This window comes from Lissotriton helveticus, chromosome 11 (genome assembly GCF_964261635.1).
Source record: "Lissotriton helveticus chromosome 11, aLisHel1.1, whole genome shotgun sequence".
Classification (NCBI taxonomy): domain Eukaryota; kingdom Metazoa; phylum Chordata; class Amphibia; order Caudata; family Salamandridae; genus Lissotriton; species Lissotriton helveticus.
Genome location: NC_136072.1, coordinates 109,776,911 through 109,800,833, shown reverse-complemented (window position 1 = coordinate 109,800,833; position 23,923 = coordinate 109,776,911). Strand labels below are relative to the sequence as shown.

Here is a 23,923-nt window from a genome sequence, read left to right as displayed (position 1 = left end):
ATTGCATGCATGACTCAAAGGGCTATACACCACAGCTCACCCCGTTCCCTTACTCAGAAGCTGACAATTTCTGGTGGCTCAAGATCCACTAGAAGTTCTAAGAATCTCCTTCTGAAACCTCGTAGATTCCGGAAGGAAAAAACATATGCGCTCCTTCTCAGGAATGGCACCCAGGATCTGGAATTCACTCCCTCCAGAAACCAGACTTATCACCTCCACTACATTCTTTAAGAAAGAAGTGAAAGCTATCCTCATGGCTAAATTCACCTGAACATGTACCTAACTTTGGAACTTTTTGAGACTCCTGACTATTTGTAATACTTGTTTATCAGATTGACTATTTGTATTATTGTTTAACTGATTGTTTATGCTCCCTCTTTTATCTACTACCCATTTACTACCTCAACTATCTGTCTCTCAAAAGCTTGTTAATTGCTCTCTTGTTTTTACTACCCCCTTGTTGTAAAGCGCTCTGATATCTGCAAAGATCTTGTTCGCGCTATATAAAACTCTCAAAATAAATAAATAAATAAATAAATAAGGGTATACATGGATACCCTGCCTCCTTAGGGGTGCTGCTACTGCTGCAAGGCACGTTGTGAATATACTTGTTGCAGACTTTATCTCAAATGGTAGTGTACTTTCTGTAGTACAAATCTTATGTATTTTTTGTGCCTTTTGTTCATAGGGATGTGCAGATAGGCATCCTTCAGGTCTACGGTGGCCATACAGCACTCCTTTTGTAGGAGTGGAATGACTCCTTGAAGTGTTCTCATCCTGAAATGTTGTGTGCGGATGAATTTGTTTATGAACCAGAGATCCAGGATTAGTCTTAAAGTGAGGTATTGCTTTGGTACCAGGAAGTAAGGTGAATAGTTTCCTTAGTTTCTTTCCATCACTGGTACCCTTTCAATGGCTCTGTGGATGGTGTAATCTGATTTGGGTTTCTTCTTTGAGCTTCTGAAGAGATGATAGAATCTGGTTTAGTATGCTCACTGAGGCACACTGGAGTGGTGTCTGGAGTGTTCTACTTCTTTTCCAAACAAGGCACCACCGCTGGAACCATGGCAGGAATTTTCATTAGCCTTGTGACCACACAAATCCAAAATTGGCACAGCCCTTAAAGACTTACGTGTTTGCTCCTTAAAGTCGTAAAGAAAACGTTGTTGATCAACTGGTTTCATTGATATATATTGAACTTTTTTGTGGCTCGTTCCATAAGACAATGGAATTTTCAAATATCATTGGTTGAGTCCTGTGGAAAAGGAAAGTTATCCGTTGGAATTACTACATCCTCTACATTATTATCTTGTCCTGCATCAACATGAGGAAGATGCCCTCCTCCTTATCTACATCTGAAAACAGAGTTATCGGAGTCATGATTCATGTATTGCTACGTTGGAGGGACCAGTGGTATTTGAACTGCTCCAGTGATGTTCTCCTTAGGTGGTGGTGAAGTCAATGGCGATTGGTCTCCAGGTGGAGTAGCAGGCAAAGCATTATGTGGCAGAGAGGATTATTAGCCAGATGCTACGGTAATGTTTTTTGGAACTTTTCCATCATTTGGTTGCAAATGTGGAAAAAAAAAACAATAGCCACTCTGACTACATGAGTCTGTCTATATTGTTTAGGCGATCTATAAGAACGTGACACAAGAGGAATATAGTCCCATTGATAATCATAATGTGTATAAAATTAATTTTCCTCCATGTCGCTTCAAAGTCTGGGACATATTTTACATTTAGGTGCGTCGGTCTATCAGCAATTGCAAGGCATAGTCACTAGCCTCTTTCTCCTGATCAGACAGTAAAATCAGAGCTTGTAGTAATGTTGACACCTTGGACGGTGAAAATGTGTCAGGTTCCTTTAAAACTGCAGTCCACGAGATTGCTGTCGCAGATGGCACCATCAAGACCCCATAGTCGTCGCCGACGACTGTGTAGTGGCCACAAAAAACTGTCGTCAATGGTGTCGTAGTTGATGGTCTTGTCGTCGACATTGAGTCTAAAAATAGTATTTCTGATTTTTTTCCTTCTTGATAGCAGGGTAGTCCATGGCCTTTGAATTATAATGTGCAGATAACGATTCCTTAGAACAAGGTTTCCCATACTTAGCGGTAGAAGGCACGGTTGAAGGGGCTGAACCAAACACGTCCAATTCAGGACACTAAATAAGTCTCCTTCTTTGTACTGCCTTCATGTAAGTGCTTGGAGGAGCACTTTTCAAAGAAAGCCCCCCTGAAGAGAGGTCATCTCCTTTAGAAGGAGGAAACTTCTCCTTGGCTATCAGATACAAGGCCAACTTCCGTTCTCTGTCTTTTAGAGCTTTAGATGTAAAATTGCGACAAATGTCACATTTAGCCGCCTTATGTCTTGGATGAAGGCAATAAATGCATTGAGAATGAGGATCTATACATTTTCATAAGGCCACAAGATAAACCGGGTTTGAAAAGTGATTTCTTCTGTCAGCTATCATGACAATAGGATCTACTCTGAACCACAATCTAATACAAATTCACAAAAAAAAGCTCACAGAACTTTAGCCGAAGATAGGGCTGTTTTCAATGCAGGGCAGATCAAGGCTCACAGATTTAAGGTTCATTGACAGGTCAGAGTTCTGCCAGGGCACTCCCTCACACACAACATGCAGTAGAAAGCGGACCTATAATGGTCTCTGGGGGAGTAGGAGAGCTTAAGCTTCCACCTCACTTGCTGACGTTGGGGTTCTTTCTAGTTAAGTGTATGAGCTACTAAATGTACAATGTTTCAGGCCTATCGCCATTTTATACTGTATACTGCTATTTTAATTACGCCGGGGTAATTGGCTGAATTTTGGTGACTCCTGGATACCCTTGTAAAGCAGAGTCCTGAGCAAATTCCGGCAATCGCCGCGTGCAGCAATATTTCCTATTCAGGAACCTGAAAGTCACCAGCCTTTGTGGAAGTGCTTTGAGGAGCACTTTCACTGAATATTTCACTGAATCATCCTCTGAAGAGGGAGAATCCCCTTTAGGAGGCACATTCTCCTTAGCCATGAGATACAATAGCAAGGTCCTTCCTCAATCTTTAACGGCTTTAGATGTAAAATTGTAACAAATGTCAAACTTACCCACCTCATGAATTGGATGCAGGCAATAAATACATTGAGAATGAGGATTATCAATGTAAATTTTGTTAAGGCACAAGATTAAGTTTGAAAAATGATGTCTTCTCTCTCTCAGCCATGGTGACACTTGACTGTCCAGTATAATGATCTCCCTGGGTCAGAATTTGATACAAATTCCCCTAAAACAGCTTACAGTACTTTAGCTGAGAACAGGAATAGTTCAAAGCCACGGCAGATCAAAAATGTATCGGAATTTAAGGTTCAGTATCAGGTCAGAGGAGAGCTCTGGCAGGGGGCTCCCTCATACATTAAGTGCAGTAGAAATATGAGCTATGGTAGCTTCTAGGGGGTGCGGGTGGGCAGAAGAGCTTAAGCTTCCACCTCATTGGCTAACGTTTGGGTTCTTCCAAATGAGGTGAATGTGCTACTAAATGTACAATATTGTTTCAGACCTATGGACATTTTATACTGCTATTTTAATGTCCTTGGGACTCACAGCCTGACGATGGGGAATAATTAAAGGATGTGAATATATAAAAGAGCCAATTTTGAAGAACAGATGAGCTGTTTAAGGCATGTAGCTGAGCACATAATTTTAAAGTCAAGATGTCTTCCTTTAGCAATTTACGCTAAGCATTTTATCAGTTTTTAGTGCTAACCGTAAACATGGCGAGGGTAGCCTTACATAGAGAAGGGCCTGGTGTGCTAAGAAGGGGCCTGCGTATTTTGAATATTCTGAATTTGAAGAAGTGCATTAGGTCTTTAGTCTAGTTGAGAAGTGCATGGATTGCTCTGGTTGCTTGTGTTCAAGGAAATCTAAACCAAGCAGTTCCGGATGGACGGTTCTGTTGGAGCAGGGTCAAGACTGGTTTATATATGGCTGGGTCCAAACTGAGTTGGTATAGTGGAGGAAAGAACAATTGGTTGAAATGCTTACCAGAACAATTGCCAGTGTTTACAAGTATTCTTCCCATCACCTTCTGTGCGTTAGTGGTTTTCCAAGACATGCGGGAGTCTGGGCAAGAGTTTGGGCTTTGCGAAATCTATGCATGAGCTGGGGTGAAAAGTTCACCAGGTTGAATGGAGGAACTCAACACAGTACACCACATTACGCCTATGGATGTGGTTATCTTCTTGCTCCGAAACAGCTAAATGGAGATATTTGCAATATGTGTTCACATGAACAGAGTTCAATGAGTGGGAGTAAATTATGCCATTTAGTAACCGGGCTGTTTAAAGGAGAAATATTACATTTTTACAGGTAATCCAGATGCCTAATCTGGGCGATACCAACAGAAATGCATAGCAGCAGATTATTTGAGTAAATGAGGTAAGTCAAAGCCAACATAATAGGTGTAGTAAAAGAAGTCCTCGCCTAACATAGCTGCTTTCATTTAGAAAGATTTTGGGTGAGATTAAGGTATACCATTTTGTGAGGTTGATGACCTAGCTTCTGCGCCTCCTGGCACACGCCACAGCGGAAAGTCACCTCTGTGGGTTGTGTTGGGGGAGATATGCTGAGGCTGGGGCCTAAAATGACTTACTAGGCAGCCTAAGCAGGCTCAGCTAGATATGGGATTCCACTGCAGAGAGGGGCGACCGCTGAGCCTGTAACCAGGCGAGGTCGCCCCCATACACCCCTGCTACTGCCTCAATTGCCTTGTTGCCTGCTGTGCCCTCGTTCTTCTGCCTTGTGTGCTGCCTCGTTTTTCATTGTGCTCTGCCCTCGTTTCGCTGACCCATTTCTTTATTCTGTTGTGCCCTAGTTTTTCTGACTCGTTTCTTAACCTGTTGTGCCCTTGTTTTTGCTGTCTCGTCTATCTATTCTGCTGTTTGTCACCCTGCTGTGACCTCGTTTCCCCATCTTTGCTGCCTTGTCTTTTTGTTTGCATTCCACAGGACAGGACGACCCAGCCGCCGCTGAGCCGCCCCCTGCCCTCCTTTCCCGCCGCTGCCTCCCTGCGGCCCCGCCCCCCTCCTGCCCATTCGCCACCCCGCTCCCGCCACCCAGCTGCTCCTCCCTCCCGGCTCCTTCTTAAGGAGACAGCACAGAGGCGCAGGGAGCGACCGTTGAGCCTGTAACCAGGCGAGGTCGCCCCCACACACCCCTGCTACTGCCTCAATTGCCTTGTTGCTTGCTGTGCCCTCGTACTTCTGCCTTGAGTGCTGCCTCGTTTTTCATTGTGCTCTGCCCTCGTTTCGCTGACCCGTATCTTTATTCTGTTGTGCCCTAGTTTTTCTGACTCGTTTCTTAACCTGTTGTGCCCTCGTTTTTGCTGCCTCGTCTATCTATTCTGCGGTTTGTCACCCTGCTGTGACCTCGTTTCCCCATCTTTGCTGCCGTGTCTTTTTGTTTACATTCCACAGGACAGGACGACCCAGCCGCCACTGAGCCGCCCCCTGCCCTCCTTTCCCACCGCTGCCTCCCTGCGGCCCCGCCCCCCTCCTGCCCATTCGCCACCCCACTCCCGCCACCCAGCTGCTCCTCCCTCCCGGCTCCTTCTTATGTCGCCCATGCATACGTGCAGCGTTGACGCGCAGCGGGTGCGCCGAAGGCGCGCCAAAGGCAGGCCCGTCTGCGCCCGTCCGCGCCTGGACCGCGCCCAGTGCCAGGACCCCTGGCCCCCGCCGATGCAAGACGACCCGACTGACCTACGACGCCGCCGCCCTCAACGCACTCAATGCCGGCCGGAACCCCGCCTGCTGCCGAGCCACCCCAAGACGCATCCACGGACCCATCACCTGCAAGACCTGCAAGTTCACCTCCCTCCGAACCTGCACCGCACCCGCCAAGCCAAGCACCAGCAGCAACCACCTCAAGTGCATCCTGCTCAACACCCGCTCCGTCCACAGACACGCCGTGGAACTCTGGAACCTCCACGACGCAACATTACCAGACGTCGCCTTCCTCACGGAAACCTGGATGAACGTCTCCTCAGCCCCCGACATCGCCATCGCCATCCCCGACGGGTACAAGATCATCAGGAGGGATCGCGTCAACCAGACCGGAGGAGGCATCGCCATCGTCCACAGGAACACCATCCGCATCACGACCGACTCCAACGACACCTTCGCCGCCACCGAGCACCTCCACTTCCAGATACACACCGACCCAAAGACGACCCTCAGAGGCACACTCGTCTACAGACCACCGGGACCACGTACACAATTCAGCGAAGACATCACGGACTTAATCAGCCCGCACGCCCTCCGCTCCGCTGACTACATCCTCCTAGGGGACCTCAACTTCCACCTGGAGAACAACATGGACCGCAACACCGCCACCCTGCTGGACAACCTCGCCAACCTTGGACTCAAGCAACTGGTGAATACCCCCACCCACTACGCCGGACACACGCTTGATCCCGTCTTCTCATCCAGCAAGCACATCACCTTCAGCCACTCCACCGTACTCCACTGGACCGACCACATCTGCGTCCACTTCAGCTTCAGAAGAACCACGACCCACCACCACCCACCACAGGCTCCCCACAGAAGCTGGAGCAAGATCACCTCCGACCAGCTCACCACCTCCCTCAGCCAGAACCCACCCGCCAGCACAACGGACCCCAACGAAGCAGCCCGCAACTTCACGCAGTGGCTGACCGCCTGCGCCGACGACCTTGCACCCCTGAAGAACCCTCCCAGCAGACCCAGGAGCAAGAAGGCATCCTGGTTCACCGACGAACTCAAGGACTCCAAGAAGACCTGCCGCACCCTCGAGAAAGCCTGGCTCCTCGACCAGACCACTGACAACATGACCGCCCTCAAACACACCACCCGCAAGCACCACCAGCTTATCCGCACCACCAAGAAGAAATCACTGAAGGAACGACTGGACAACAACGCCCACGACAGCAAGGAACTCTTCAGCATCGTCAAGGAATTCTCCAACCCCAGCACCGGCAACAACTACATCACTCCGTCACAAGACCTCTGCGACTCCCTCGCCTCGTTCTTCCACCGCAAGATCGCCGACATCCACAACAGCTTCAGCGCACCATCCACGCACCCAATCGTCGAACCAACGCCCCCCACCACCACCCTCCGCACTTGGACCACGGTGACCACCGAAGACACAGCCCGCACGATGAACACCATCCACTCCGGATCTCTGACCGACCCCTACCCCCACCACGTCTTCAACAAGGCCGACTCCATCATCGCACCCCAACTCCAGGACATCATCAACACCTCCTTCAACACCGCCACCTTCCCGGAGAGCTGGAAGCATGCCGAGCTCAGCGCCCTACTGAAGAAACCAACAGCGGACCCCACACATCTCAAGAACTTCCGCCCCATCTCGCTCCTCCCTTTTTCTGCTAAAGTCATCGAGAAGATCGTCAACAGACAGCTTGCCGCCTTCCTCGAGACGAACGGATCCCTCGACCCCTCGCAGTCCGGCTTCGGAGCCAACCACAGCACCGAGACAGCCCTCATCGCAGCCACCGACGACATCCGAGCCTTGTTCGACAACGGGGAAACAGCGGCACTCATCCTCCTGGACCTCTCTGCAGCGTTCGACACTGTCTGCCACCGCACCCTAGTTCAACGCCTCAGCGACATCGGCATCCAAGAGAAGGCACTGGAATGGATCATCTCGTTCCTCGCCGGAAGAACACAGAGAGTCCGCCTCCCCCCGTTTCGATCCGAGGCTACCGAAGTCATCTGCGGCGTACCGCAAGGATCATCACTCAGCCCCACCCTCTTCAACGTCTACATGAGACCTCTTGCAGCCATCGCACGCCAACAGAACCTCAACATCATCTCCTACGCCGACGACACCCAGCTGATCCTCTCCCTCACCAGAGACCCCGACACCGCCAGAACCAGCCTACACGAAGGGATGAAAGACGTCGCCGAGTGGATGAGGAACAGCCGCCTGAAGCTGAACTCTGACAAGACGGAAGTCCTCATCCTGGGACCATCGCCCTCCGCCTGGGGCGACTCCTGGTGGCCCCCCACCCTGGGCACCGCACCCAAGCCAACAGACCACGCACGCAACCTGGGCTTCATCCTGGACTCCTCTCTCTCGATGACCAGACAAGTCAACGCAGTCTCCTCATCGTGCTTTCACACCCTGCGCATGCTTCACAAGATCTTCCGATGGATCCCGACCGAGACCAGGAAGACGGTCACCCAGGCACTCGTCACCAGCCGACTGGACTACGGAAACGCCCGCTACGCCGGAACCACAGCCAAGCTACAGAAAAGACTCCAGCGCATCCAGAACGCCTCCGCTCGACTCATCCTGGACGTCCCCCGACGCAGCCACATCTCCGGCCACCTGAGAGACCTGCACTGGCTCCCCGTCAACAAGAGGATCACGTTCCGGCTCATCACCCACGCACACAAGTTTCTCCACGACCTGGGCCCCAAGTACCTCAACGACCGCCTGACCTTCTACACGCCCACCCGCCAGCTACAGTCTACCAGCCTCGCCCTCGCCGCCGTACCACGCATCCGAAGAGCCACCGCCGGAGGAAGATCCTTCTCCTACCTGGCATCCAAGACATGAACTCCCTCCCCATCCACCTTCGTCTGACCCAGGACCATCTCGCCTTCAGGAGACAACTCAAGACCTGGCTGTTCGAGCAATAGCGGACCCCTTCCCCCAAGCGCCTTGAGACCCCTCCGGGTGAGTAGTGCGCTATACAAATGTTATGATTGATTGATTGATGGAAAGGAGAAAAGAGGCCTTGCAAATCTCAATGGTCTAGAACATTGCAGGATAACTGCTACCCCTCTGTCATCTTAGATGCTTTGTAGGAATGATGGCCTGAACTAAAAGTGATTTGAAGTTTCTGCACCTCAAATTTCCTTTAGATAATACAGTCCTTCCTATAATTTGACAAGCATCTGCACCTATTGACTATCTCTAATGACTACGTAAATAATGTAGAAATCTGCCATGTTGCTGAGGCAAGATGTCCTCCAGAAATAGAAGCTTGATAGGAGGACAAATGTTCAGGTTTAATGGCACTGGGTACCAAACTCTCCTAGACCAACCCGGGTGATAAGAATGACGTGGCCTGGTCTGGGTCTTGATCTTTCACAGAAGCTGAGGCAGGAGAGGTCGCAGTGAAAATGCGTACAGGAGTCCTTATTTTAACTCTAGCTAGAAAACATCTCCTCTTAAATGGCTTTGTGGAAACTCCAGCGTGCCTAAGTGCTGAAGCTGCTTGTCCTCGACGTTGGCGAAAAGATCTAGTGAGGCTGTACTCCACTGCTCGAAGATGCATGATGGTGCCTTGGGATAAGCGTGCCACCCATAGTCCGCCAGACTAAATCTCCGTAAGTTCATCAACTCTGACATTCAGAGACCTCGTCTAGCGACTAGGAAGATGTTCTGTTGGTCCAGCCTCCTCCACGAGGCACACACCTCCTGACACAGGATCCTGAACCACCCTCCACCCTGGCTGTTGCAATATCACATGGCGGTTGTGTTGCAGGCGAGGACCTGCAGCAGCCTCCCTCTGATGGATGGCAGGAAGGTTTTCAAGAGCGGTGGGTCACTAGAACCTCGAGAGGACTGATATGAAGCTGGCTCTCTGCAGGAGACCAAAAGCCTATGATGTGTACTTCCCCCAGGTAGCTACCTGCCCCACCTCCCTTGTATATATTATCACCACATGTCACTCAGCTGTTTTTGGTTCTTATAAATCACTTGGGACACTCCGCACTGCAAGAAGCTATTTTTTTTGTACAATCTGTATGCTACGTTCTTATGATTAATACAAACTTATATGCCAAACAACCTTTAGTCTTTTGAGCGCTCTCTTTTTGACATTCCTCCAAACCCTTACCAAATATTGCTATTATGCTTTGTTATGACTAATGCATTTGATAGTATTACTCCACTGGAACCTTTGTGTTTTATATAAAGTATGCACCCTGGTTCTTCAGTGAGTAGGTTTCCCTTGTTCTTCCCTTCCGACATTTTGCGCGGTGGCCACACCGCAGGGGATTTATCCTTAACACAGATTTGTCCTATACACTAATAGGGTTATTTCTGTTCCTCAGGGTTAGGATGACGGAGAGAGAGGCGCCTCTTTACGCTGAAGAATATATTGCGAAAATCACTAGTGGACCATCATTATTCTCAAATTTACCGAATCACACCACCAGCCCGAGACAACAACTTTTAGACAAACTAGAGTAGGCAAAAAATTAACACGTAAGAACAGAGTTGCATGCACGTATGCTAACTGACTACCTAAGGGCAGGCATTATACCACAGGGCCTCCAAGTCAGAAACGTCCTGGGGATTTTCTGCGAAGACCCCAAATTTAAGGTAAGTTTCTGTGGAATCTCCATCACATGTTCACGCCACTGGATGGTGTTGGGCATTGAGACAGCAATAGAACATTCTATAGCTGAACTGAAAGACATTGAAGAGCTGGAAAAGGAACTCCTAGGTGGAGACGGAGTATCCGAGGTCAGATCACTGCTAGAGAAGCTCAACAAATCCATAGAAGACTTCAATTCTTTTGAACTCAAGAAAAAAGCAGATAAAGTATCAAAGGACATAAAAAACTTTAACAAAGAAAGGGCTTTGATGGCGTGGCCAAGCAGCATGGCCGACAGGACGTGAGCTTCACCAGCTCCGTCAGAGGACCCACTAAATCCTGCCCAAAAGATCCTTGCTGGACCCTCCAAAGGGGAGCTGACGGTCCGGATCCTCTCCTGCCACGTTTGGGACCCCCACATTGCCGAGAGAGCCTCCGGTGCCCTGGCAAACGCCGCCGGAGATCGAAGCGGCGCCCTGAGGGCGCCGCCTGGTTCTACGCGAGACCGCGGACTGGGCCTGCGCGAGGGAATAGCGGTGTGTGCGGCCCGCTCGGGGAAGGCGTTTCCCTGCTCCGGGGCTGATCGCGTCCACGGCTGAGCCCCTGATTGTTGGAGGTAGTGCCGAGCGTCCAGAGCGACTTGTGGAAAGCTGATCTGGGGTCCGGTGACTCCCGCTGACCCATGTGAGGGGTTGAAGCACCCGCCCCTCCCCCCACCGATCCTCTACTGCGCCGGAGCTCTCGGTTGTGGAGCGCAGCCCCGGGTGAGTGCTTCCCTGGTCCCTGGGGCCCTGCAGGACTGTTGGAGGGCTGAGGCGGTGCGGTCACCCGGGCTCGTCGCTAGTCTTGCCGGAACTGTGTGCCGGTGCGGCCTGCGCGGGCTGCCCCTCTTGGTCTCTCTTTAGCTGTGGGGATTGCGGACTCCGTCCCTTCCCCGGGACAGTGAACTACAGCGGCCCTTCCACGTGGAGCCTGCGGTGGCGCTAGGACCTGCGGTGCTGACCTCCGGGGGACGTGGGCGGCTTGGAGCCCCCCTGGTATACACGCCATTTTGCCCAGGGGCCGGGGCGGCCTCCTTCCTACGTAGCAGCGGAGTACAGACTGTGATACCCCCGGCGCGCCTTGCCCCTAGAGACTCGAAGATTGTTCTGTTGCTCCTGGAAGGTGAGGGGGCTCGTCCAGGGTGCACTGGTTGGCGGGGGAACCGGTTGGTTAGTTGGTTAGCGAGGTTGTCCAGCAGGGTGGCGGTGTTGCGGTCCATGTTGTTCTCCAGGTGGAAGTTGAGGTCCCCTAGGAGGATGTAGTCAGCGGAGCGGAGGGCGTGCGGGCTGATTAAGTCTGTGATGTCTTCGCTGAATTGTGTACGTTGGTTAGCTGCTCTCGACCTGCTCGCCGGAGATCCTCCCGCCCGGCCGGTGGGTGCATCGTGAATTGCTGGTTGCCATTTTTCCCCTTTTCTCGTAGTGGGAGTCACCGCTTGGACCGAGTCTACCTGACGCCGCCTGCTGAGCTGTCCCTTCTCCTGGTCCCCCCGTCTTTGCTCTGTCGCTGGGCTCTGTGCCTGTCCGGTGGGACCCGGCTGGACCTAGCTGTGACGTTTCGAGGGGGTTCCCGATCTACCCCCCGTGATGGCGGCCCGCAAGGATGGGACTGCGAAATCCTCTCAACCCAACACCATTGTGCAGTATACCACCCCAAAGCTGCCATCGCAGAGGATCACACGGCAGACAGGACCGGAGGATGGGGGGGGGGATCCTGAAGGCTATCCAGGGATCCCATTCTGCCTTGGAGAGGCAGATCGAGACTGTGTCTATAGATGTAAACCTCCTCCGGACGGATCTCCGAAAAGGTGGCGGACAAGGTTTCAGATGCGGAGGGCAACATCGCACAATTACAGACTGAAGTGGCTTGCTTGCAAAAATCAGTCACACACCTGACGTCCACTACCTGTGCACTGGAGAGAAGAGCTGAAGATGTGGAAGGCAGGGCCCGTCGGAGTAACATCAGGGTCCTGAGCGTCCCGGAACGCCTGGAGGCGGGAAACGCTGAACGCTTCTGGGAGACGTGGATCCGTACCCAGCTGTGCCCGCCCAGCCTGTCCAGTGTCTTTGTCATTGAGAGGGCACACAGGGCCACGACCGGGCGAGCCCCCTAGAGCCCTCATTGCAAAGATCCTGAACTATAAAGATTGTGACTGTATTCTACGGGCCGCGAGGGAAATGGGGTCCATCACCATTGAAAATAGCTGTGTTTCCATCTATCCTGACTATACTCAACAGGTGCACAAACAACGGAAGTCCTACCTGGGAGTGAAGCAGAAACTCCGGGACATGAAGCTCCAATACATGCTCCTTTACCCAGCCAAACTCAAGGTGCTCTCCCAGGGACGCGCTCACTTCTTCGAGTCCCCGGCGGAGGTGTGGGAGTGGCTCGAGATACAAGGAGACAACCTTCCCCTGGTGAGCGGGGCGGCCCCCGCGGGACCTGGGGGACCCGGCACCAGAGGCGCCGGCGAGGCAGAGGGAGACGCAGATCTAGATCTCGGGGTTCTGCCGAGCCTCGGATTACCGTGGGAGAGGAAGGAGCGATCCGCGTGAGAACATCGTCAGCGGGAGCCGCCCCGGAGTCCCCTGAAGCACCTGCACCTGGTGAGATCCTGGTCCCGGATACCTTGCAGGAAACTTTGCCGGATGCGCACTCCGCTGCTCCGGTGATACCGGAAATTGCCCTCTCCGAAACACGACCTGAATGAGCTCGGATATGAGGTACTGTCTTGTTAAAGCGTTGTTGTCCTTGGAGGTTGGGTGGGCCTCCCTTCCTGGATCTTATCTGACCAATGCTGTCTCTACCTGGTGCTGGGAACCCTGGTTGGCTGACTGAAGCGGAGGACTGATGCCCCGTTGGACGGGGTGATGTGATGCGGGGTCCAAGAGTTTATGGCGAACCGTCGCCCAGCATTGGGAACTGTCTTTCATGGCCGTTCCCGGAGACTGTCCTGGAACACTGGGTCCTCGGGGAGTTGGGGGGAAGGGTGGGTGGTTCTGGTTGGTTGTGTGTGAGTGTGGGGTGCGTGGGTTGTATGGGGTGGCTGTGCACGTCCTGGCACTGGCAGGGGGAGGGCAGGGTAGCATTTTTGGTTGTTGCTGTCCTTTTGCTCGCGGGTGGGGGTGGGGGGACTGTTTCTGACGGGGTGTCGAGTCCCGCTGTTTTTGGATGGCGCTGGCGGGGGGAGGGCGAGATGGCGTGTTTTCTTGTTGCACCATTCCTGCTCATGGGTGGGGGAGGGGGGGGATTTTTTCAGAGGTTGTGTGGTTGGGGGCAATGTGGGGTTGGGGGGAATTGCGGGGGGAATCTGTTTTTGGCATAGAGTGTACTGTTGTTCGCGCCCCTGGGAGGCTGCTTGCAGAGGCTAAACTTGGGTGCCCGGATGGTAAGGGCCAAAGCTTATGGGATACACATTTTTAACCTGGAACGTGCGTGGCCTGGGTACTTGCTCCAAAAGGCACAGGGTGCTGTACTTCCTTCGCCGCCATGGAGTTTCTGTGGCGTGTTTGCAGGAAACGCATATGAATGAGGAGGGTGCTCTTAAGCAGGCGAAGAAGTGGAGGGGTCCTGATCTGGGTGGCACCCGGGGTTCCCCTGGCGGTCCAGTATGTCGAGGCAGATGTTGAGGGTAGATATATTCTTATACGAGTGAAACTGGATGGGAGGGACTTCCTGCTGGTGAATTCTTATGCACCTAATGTAGATGACCCGAGTTTCTTTGCCGGCTTGCAGGAGCTTATAGTGTCAGACTTAGATGCCCCCCTCCTCTGGTTTGGAGATTTTAATTGTGTACTGGATCCACTGCTGGACAGGCATCCCCCCCCCCCCCGCGCGGGTACGAAACCACGGATGACGGCACGTCTCCGGGAGGTGATGGATAACCTGGGTGCTGTCGATGTCTGGCGCCTCGGTAACCCGGGACTAAAGCTTTACACCTGTTATACCCCCACGCACAACACACATAGTAGGCTTGACAGAGTCCTTGCTGCCAACATCGGTGCGTCCCTTGTCTTATCGGTCACTCACCAGGCCCGGTTTTTATCTGACCATTCGCCTGTGACATGCGTGGTACAATGGGTGGACCAGTCCTCCCGCCCACGGACCTGGCGGATGCCAGGGGATCTTTTGCAGGACCCGGTGGGACGGGACCATGTTGAGACGTACCTATTTGGATCTGAACTGGGGAGTGGGTGATATTCCTTTTGCGACTAAATGGGATGCCCATAAGGCGGTCGTGCGGGGTGCATGTATGGGTCTGACCTATGGAGTCCGCAAACAGCTGCTCCGTGAACTCACGCGTTCTGAGGAGCGCCTCAGCCACTACCAATCCTTTCCGGACCCGGATGGGTTGAACATGGACTCTGAGCGGACGGCCCGAGAGGGCGTTCATGATATCCTGGCCCGGCTGGATAGATTCACTCTTGGCCGCTATCGACAGCGACTCCACCGTGAGGGGGACAAGTCGGGCCGCTTGCTGGCCTGGATTCTCCGTAGGGAATCGGCCCCTGCACGGATCGTGGCGCTGAGAAACCCCGCTGGGGACCTGGTGCACTCGGAACGGGACCTCCTTGTGGTGCTTCGTACTCATCTACAGAAGGTCTATACCGCTGACCCCCTAGTGACAGAGGCATCGTATCAGCCATACCTCCGTGGTTTGCCTCTTCAGACCCTCTCTAAAGAGGATGCTGAGGAAATGGATGTTCCAGTGACGCTACATGAGGTCAAAGTAGCGTTGGCCGCCCTACCGAAGGCTAAGACACCGGGTGGAGACGGTTTTCCTCCAGAGTTTTATCAGGCGTTTGCAGATACCCTCGCGCCCCATCTCCTGCAGGTTTACCATGAAGCGTTGGAGCGTGCCACACTCCCGCCCACCATGCAGCAAGGTGAGGTCTGCATGCTCCTGAAACCGGGTGGGGATGGCTGTGATCCCGCGGCCTACCGACCGATTACTTTAATTAAAACCGACGCAAAAATCCTCACTAAAATTTTGGCCACCCGGCTGGCGCCACATATGGCACGCTTGGTTCATCATGATCAGTGCGGGTTCATTCCGGGCCGCAACACCGCCATGAATCTCCGGCGCCTAAACCACGTTCTGTATGAAGTGCGTAACAGGGAGGATCCCCAGGTCCTGGGCTTGATAGACCTGGCTAAAGCCTTCGATACAGTTAGCTGGGGGTACCTGTTGGAGGTGCTTCGGTTGGCGGGGGTGGGGCCACTCTTCTGCGCCTGGATCCGTATTCTCTACAGTGCGCCTACAGCCAGGGTCAGACTCGGAGCGGCCCGCTCGGAGGAGTGGCAGTTGGGCAGGGGCACCCGCCAGGGGTGCCCCCTGTCACCGCTCCTATTCGTTCTGGCGATTGAGCCCCTGGCGGTGTCACTCCGTGCGGAGATGGCACCCTGGGGAATACGAGTGGGGGATGTGGTCCACTTGGTCTCGCTTTACGCGGATGACGCGCTGTTCTACCTGACCTCCCCTCGGGAGTCGCTACCGCTCCTGTTACGCCACTTGGAGCGTTTTGGTGCAGCTTCTGGGCTGCGCCTTAATCCTGAGAAGTCCCTGATCTTTCCCCTTGCGGGATGCGGTGAAGACCCCAGTGTGGGTTTCCCGCCCCTGGGACTGAGGTGGGAGATGGAGGCCTTCCGCTATCTGGGTATCCAGGTGGCCGTCTCTGATGAACAGTTGCTGGCCCGGAATGCCGACCGTGTCCTCAGTTCCCTACAACAGTCTGTATCCTTCTGGAATACGCTCCCGCTCTCTCTCATGGGACGGGTAGCCGTCTCGAAGATGGTGATGCTGCCTAGAGTATTGTATATCCTGCAGAATACCCTCTGTCCGCTTCCTCCTCGTATTTTCAACAAACTTAATACGTTGCTCACCTCCCTGCTTTGGGCGGGCAGGCGCAGCAGAGTTGCGTTGCGCACAGAAGTCAGATGCTGGGAAGAGGGGGGCCTAGAAGCCACGCGTTTGATTTATACTATTACGCGGCCCAACTTATACCAGCTGCGCGCTGGTTCGCGGGTACGGACAATTGGGAGTTGCGACTCCTGGCAGGTAGCGCAGATGAGAAGACGTTACAAGTGGCTCTGATGCGTGGTAGAGGAGCGGACGACTCCCTGCCGTATATTGTCCGGCACACTGCGGGACTTTGGCAACGAGTTGTGGAAAGGGTGCTGAGACGGGCCCCTTTTCATAGGGAGCTACCAGTATGGATATTGGCACCGGTCACATTAATGGAGGAGCACATGTCGTTTCGGGAATGGCGTGAGGGCGGCTGTGAAACCTTGGCAGACCTGTATCTAGACGAGTCCTTCGTGACCCTGGAGAGAGCTACGGAGGCCTTCAGTCTTACTGGGGGTCAATATCTTCACTATAGAGGCCTGCAGGACATGGCGAGAGCGACCTGGCCACAGTTCCCTGAGGCGCCCCAGGTGTCCCATACTTTGAATATCCTGCTATCGTGCGGCACAGGACGGCGACTGATAACGCTGTTATATACGGCGATGAGATGTGACTCAGCCCCCCCGATATCCCCGTCCTGGGCGGCATGGGAGGCGGATCTAGGGGTTGCTTTAGACCCGGGACAACGGAAACGGATAGGGACGCTTACCAGGAAGGTGTCGTGTAACGCACGTTTCAAATTGATCCATTTTAATATCATGCACCACGCTTACGTGACCCCAGTTGCTTTGCACCGCATTGCCGCGGATAAATCGGATGCCTGTCCTAGGTGTGGTTCAGTCGGCACCGGATTTCTCCATTTGGCTTGGGAGTGCCCACCGGTCGGGGACTTCTGGAGGGTAGTAGTAGTCCACATCCGGAAGGTCACGAGTCTGCGTCTTGACCTGACCCCGCTCCACTGCTTGTTGGCCCTGGTCCCCAAACCTAGGAAGAGGAATCTGTTGTATAAAATGCTGCAGCTGTTCTTGGTGCTGGCTAGAAGGCGGGTGGATATTACCTGGATGGGACAGAGGGCACCAGACCTGACATTGTGGCTTCGAGATGTAGGGGAATGGACATTGGCCGAAGAGACGCACATGCAGCATACGCGTAAAGATGAACGACTACAGGAGGACTTGCTTGCATGGCGTATGATGTGTGCTGTGGGGTCGGCTGGCAGCGACTCCGATGCAACCAGTGCTGCATTGTTCTCCTCCGAGGAATCGGGACCTGAGGAAGGGGCGGTGGCAGATGGGGAGGGAGAGTAGGTGGTGGGGTAAGGCCCTGATGGCTGCGCACAAGTTACTTATTGTCAGTTTCTATACTTGCATTGCATCCCGAGGAATTGATTCTTGCATCTCCTGTTATATCTGCAACTGTTGGAGCCATACTAGGTCTGTGAACTGTGTACACCTGTATTTATCCATGCTGATGCCAATTTGGGGGGGGGGACTGTATTGTTTATCTTGCTGAAAAAATAAAGTTTTTAAAAAAAACAAAGAAAGGGCTTATCCCTATCTTAGAGGGGACTATTACACCAGCTTCCCAAATCAGAACAGGCAGAATACCTGGGGGAGATTCAAGAGAAACCAGCCAGTTACCTTCTCAGAATCTTTGGGAGGCTCAAGCGACTCAGATACTCAAGCCGGCCCTAGTCGCTCTGACAATCACCCTGGGCAACCTTTTTTATAAAGGGAAGACCCAAAAGGAGAATTTGGCACCAATATCCGGGGGAGAGACAGACCAGGAACAACATTATCAGTGGGGCCCACAACCATACTAGAACCCAACACTGACACTATGGAGACCATTCTAATCTTCAATTTATCCAAATGAGCAAGGGTCTCTCTTTCGTGATCATGGAAAGAACAAACTTTTTCAATCTTAAGGCGGAACTTTTTCAATTTTTTGGGAAAATACGCCTAAGATTATTCTTTAAAGACAAAGAATATATCTCACAGGAGTTAGTAACAGGGCTCAAACCACCATCCACCTTCTACCCCACAAATGGGATGACGCCCCCTGAGCTGCTTACATTTGAGAAACTCATTCCGAATAGTGTAGATGTACTCAAAAACACCAAACACTTTACACCTTACCACATCACACTACAAGAACGTCAAGCTCTCAACAACCTCAAAAATGGCACGTCGATAATACTTAAACCAGCAGATAAAGGGGGCGGCATTGTCATTCAGGAACGTGTTGACTATGACGCCAAATTAACTAAACAAATCTCTGAGAAAAGGCATTACAAAAAGCTCAATCGTAATCCATTATCTGAGATCAGAAATGAAATAATGCGTATCACAACAGAAGGCCTTGAGCAGGGCTTTCTAACCAAGAAAGAATTTGAATTTCTACATGCCAACAACCCTAGGACTCCAGTTCTTTACACTTTACCAAAAGTGCACAAAAGCATTACGAACCCGCCAGGTAGACTCATCCTATCTGGATGCGGTTCCATTTTGGAACCTATTGGGAGATACATCGATTTCTTTATAAAGGATTTTGTCCCCATTCAGGATATCTATGTCCGTGACACGATGCACATGATCAACTTGGTAGATGGCTTACCCTACAAACTGACCACTGATTGGTTAGCCACATTAGACATATCGTCTTTATAAACAAACATCCCCCAAGATGAAAGCATCCTGGTAATGGCGCAACTGCTAGACACCAGACCCAGGCCCTTCTGTGTCCCTACTGCATTTATAATTTCACTGTTACGGGTCGCGCTACAGATGAACTACTTTGTATCAGGAGGACATTACTATCAGCAATTCTCCGGCACCAGCATGGGAACAGTTTTCGCTCCGAATCTGGCGAACATATATATGAACCATGTAGAACACACCTATGCACTTCAGTAGCCTAAACCCGCAGGGGTTTTACGTTAAGTGCTGGCACAGGTACATAGATGATATTTTTCTTATTTGGAGTGGCAATGAAGAGAATTTCCATGACTTTGTGGAATACCTCAACCAAATTAAGACACACTTGACCTTCACCTCAACACTACATAAATCCACCATAGCGTTTCTGGATCTCACCATCCAACATACAGAAGGTACACTATACACGTCGCTTCACAGAAAGCCTACCAAAAGGAACACTTTACTATCCTACAAAAGCCACCATCCGCGAGCCCTCCGGGATGGCTTACCATTAGGACAGTTCTTGCGAGTACGCAGGAACTGCGCTTGGAAGGAAGATTACATGAGGGAAGCGGATATACTCAAAACCAAATTATTAGGAGGAGCCAACCCTAATAAAATTGTGAAAAGGTCACTCAAACGGGCATGGTACTGTCCCAGGGAGGAACTGCTCAGCACCAGAACCAAAACAAAGTCAAACAAAATAGTATATGTCACCACATTCGGTGTACATACTAACAAAATCTGGAGTCTTATCACTAAAAATTGGATCATCATCAAGAGCACAGACCCCTCTATGGAAGTCCCTTTGTTTGCCTACTAAAAGGCCAAAAACATTAAAGACCATCTGGTCAGATCATCCACCGAGACTACAATAAGGAAAGGTGGCGCTCTTGAATTCACCTGGGGTTTACCGCCAGTCAAAGGTCATTATAAATGTGGCAAATGCGTTATTTGTCCCTACTCTGAAAATACCAACTCTTTCAAACATGGCAACTGCGAATACACCATAGACTTCTTCTCCAACTGTAACACACGTAACGTCGTGTATTGCGTCTGGTGTCCTTGTGACCTACCGTATATATCGGACAGACACAACAAACCATTAAAGCAAGGATAGGACAACACTGCAGTCGTATTAGAAGCTCAGTTGCCATTGCCCCATTGGTCTCCCATTTCATTGAAAAAAATCACACAGCTGATGAGATCAGGTGGCAGGTCATAGACATTGCCAAAATCCCAGAGAGAGGGGGTGACATCACACAAGTACTTCAACAACATGAGTGTCATTGGATTGACAGAACTGATTCTATTAACAATGGACTGAATTCCGCCGAGGAATGGCGTGGGTTTGTGGCAACCCTAAACTGAATTCCCAGCACCCAAGACCACGCTTCCTGTAGGTTGCCACACCCTGCTTTTGCCTTATCACATGCTATACTTGGTACTTCCACCCATTCTGTCCCCTGACACCTGCATACACCAATACCTGTGTCCCTTTGACATAACAGCCCAATTATTAGCCATTGCACATATGTTGAACTTCGCACATGGCGTGGTACATTGTTTTTCAATGTTGTAACCTTGCTATTGTTGCTCATCCCAGTATGGCATAGTCTATAGCCTGGCTATACCATATGTAGAATTAGAGACTATGTTGCCTACATATTTGTACTCTACTGCAATGGTATGGTTGTCCACTCAGCACTTAACCAGCAGGTTCCATGTATCGCGCATCCTGGACAAATGTGCTGCTCTATGTTCCACCCTATAACTACTCTTCATAGGCGCATTGAGATATCCATAGATGTGCCTTATTTTAGCCATGTATGTCCTCCTGTCTCATTTTCATGACGTCCTCGTACATTCCTTCATTTTTTAATTCATCCACCCTGCTGCTATTTTAAACTTGCCCCCTTACGCTCTATCCGCGCACTTCTCGTAACTGATACCATGCCACCTGTTTTGCATCAGCCATCCTTGGAGCACTTTTGCTCATCACTTTCACTATCAGTGTCATCCGATCTCCTTCCCTCACACTATCTGTGTTGCGGCAATCCATTTTTTGCCTGCGCACGCTTCAGAGGCTGCACAGTACTTCACTTGTGCACGCCGACCTGAGCGCAAACTCCAACAGGAGACGGACCGAGACACACTGCTGTACACACAATCGGCGCCCTTGCACAAGGTAAGCCCCACTGCCACATGCAGCTACCCTGCCCCCCTGCCCAACGGACTGTGTATTAAGCGGCCAGTTTACCTGTGGTTTTGGTATTCCTCAGGTATTTCCCTTGGCTTAAAACGAAGAGTAGCGCCTCAACCCTGGCGCTCACTGATTCTATCTGCACCACCAAGACCTACGATTGACTCGTATCCCATTACCATCGCTCACTCGCCACCACCAGTGGCAAGTGTCTCACTTCCCCTACTTGTTTCATTGCAACCATTTTATTGCATTCCAGCTTACTCTTTCCTTTCCTTCTTCCCCTGGTTGCATCGCCCTTGAACAGAACCCGGCTGGGTTTACTGAGAGTATTTTCCTCCACCTTCACACACGGTTGGTACGCCTCACCCCACGCAAGAGTACAGCATTTTTTGAACTCGGGTACTTACCCAAATTGGCTCTCTCTTACAAAATCCTGAACTCTCACCTGGTCCCGTCCTCATACTAGGTTTTTCTCTTTTTTAGACGCCCCTTACATTTTAGGTCCTGATGAGACCCAACAATTCAAGTGGGTCGAAACGCAGTCGACGATTAATGGAAGCGAACCATTCATACAGCGCTTGTCATTGAATACAGTTGCTGTAAAATATTGTATAACTAAATTCCACAGCGGTCGCTTTCATTGAAGACATTTCTTTTGAAACCTTGTATATATTTTCACCACATGTCACTCAACTGTTTTTGGTTCTTATAAAACACTTGGGACACTCCGCACTGCAAGAAACTATTTTCTTTGTACAATCTGTATGCTACGTTCTTATGATTAATACAAACTTTTATGCCAAACAACTTTTTGTGTTTTGAGCGCTCTTTCTCTTTGACATCCCTCCAAACCCTCACAAAATATTGCTATTATGGTTTGTTATGACTAATGCATTTGATAGTATTACTCCACTGGAACCTTTGTTTTTTATTTAAAGTACGCACCCTGGTTCCTCAGTGAGTAGGGTTCCCTTGTTCTTCCCTTCCACCTCCCCCCTACTCAGCAGTGACATGTCTTTCACCATTGTGGACTCTGGCTGGGAGAGAAAGTGGCCTGAGCAGGTCAGACTGGCATCTTTCACATCTTTCAGACACCACTGCAGATACCGGGCAGTCTTCTCTGAGATCTGAATGAAGTCTGAGAAGCCCCACTGATGTTGGTTCTACTGTGAAGTGAGGTTCAACTGCAGGGTCCGCATGTGCCACCTGGCATTTGGGGGACGAGGATGCATGAGTCTAGGGGACTAAAACAACCTCAAAAACAACCTCACAGAAACATTGTGAACATATTGTGAATGTCCCGAACTCGCTGCAGCAGAGGCACGGCCCTGAACTGTGTCCACAAATGAATGGAAATATTTGCACTGGGCTCAGGTGGGACTTTGACTTCATGTTGAAACTCAATGTCAAGTGTTCACAGCCTTCTGAAGGTGGGCAACAACTGATTACAGTAAGCCTGCCTTTAGCAGCCAGTTTGAGGTATAAGAAACTGTGTACTTTTGATTTCGGAAGACAGGCAGTAACCATCCTCATCACTTTCATAACCACAAGAGGGGCCGAGGTAAGGCTAAAGGGGACCACAGTGAATTGAAAGAGTTCCGGGCCTACCCTCAACCACATGTAACTTCTTTGGGACTGCAGAATGCCCATCTGGAAATATTCGTTCTGCAAACACAAAGGTGCAAATCCAGTGTCCCGGGTCTAGAGCCAACAAGATACATGTCACAATGAGAATTTTGAATTGCATTAGAAAGATGGTTCCATGAGCAGAGGTCCCAAATTGACCTGAGGCCTCAGTCTTTTGCTAGAATGAAAAGTGTAGCATTCTCCTTCGCAGTCTCTTAGAGTGTGGGACCCGTTCAATAGCACCTTTGGATAACACAAGGTCAATTTACTGGAACAGAATTATAGTGTGCACATCCAAAGTCAATTTGGTGTGTGACAAGATGGTTTTGGAGCGGAGGAGGAAATGTTGTGTTCTGACATTTTACCAATCAGGCATAGAATGTGAGTGAAAAGTTAAGCGACTTGGTTACCAGTGTAGCAGAGGAGGAGGAACTGGAGGATTACTGTCCCTGTTGGATGGAAGAGTTTCTGATGTTGCCTCGTCCACTGCCTCGAAAGGACTGAGAGGATGTAGGAACCTGTCCCCTTCCTTGTCATCAATGTCTTTAGGGAAGAAAACGGTATCTTTCGATGGCGGGGATGACTCAAGTATATGAATCTATGAAAAGATACTCTATGAAAAGATACCCCAATACTGGGTAAATTGGGTGCTTTTAACACTGGACACAAATCAGAACCAAAAATAGTGTGAATCCTCTGGTACTGATGTTAGAGCAGAGGCACTGGGTTGAAATCCAGTTGTATGACCTGTTGAGCTTTTGGTTCTTAAAGTGACTCATAGGTCTGGATTTGGTGGATGCCGCTTTGTGGTCAGGGATCAGTGTTGGTAACAGATCAGCGTCAGTGGAGCTGGTTCCAATGCCCGTACCGATAAAATCTGCATGGACCTGGTGGTCAGGGTAGAAGTCTGTGTCGGAGTCAATAAGGACCTGACAGGAGGTCCATGTGAGGTAGATGGTGTCAACAGGTATAAGTCTGCCTGGAGACCCCTGTGGCTCTGTGGGGTTCAGTTAGTGCACAACAAAGTTGTGCCTGGCACCAAAGCACAACA

At 50.9% G+C, this 23,923-nt stretch overlaps 1 protein-coding gene across 3 annotated transcripts in view; it reads right to left on the bottom strand.

The window, feature by feature from the left end:
- Nucleotides 1-23,923, bottom strand: part of PIK3CA (phosphatidylinositol-4,5-bisphosphate 3-kinase catalytic subunit alpha) — a 339,084-nt gene that overhangs the window by 176,696 nt on the left and 138,465 nt on the right. The window lies entirely within an intron of this gene.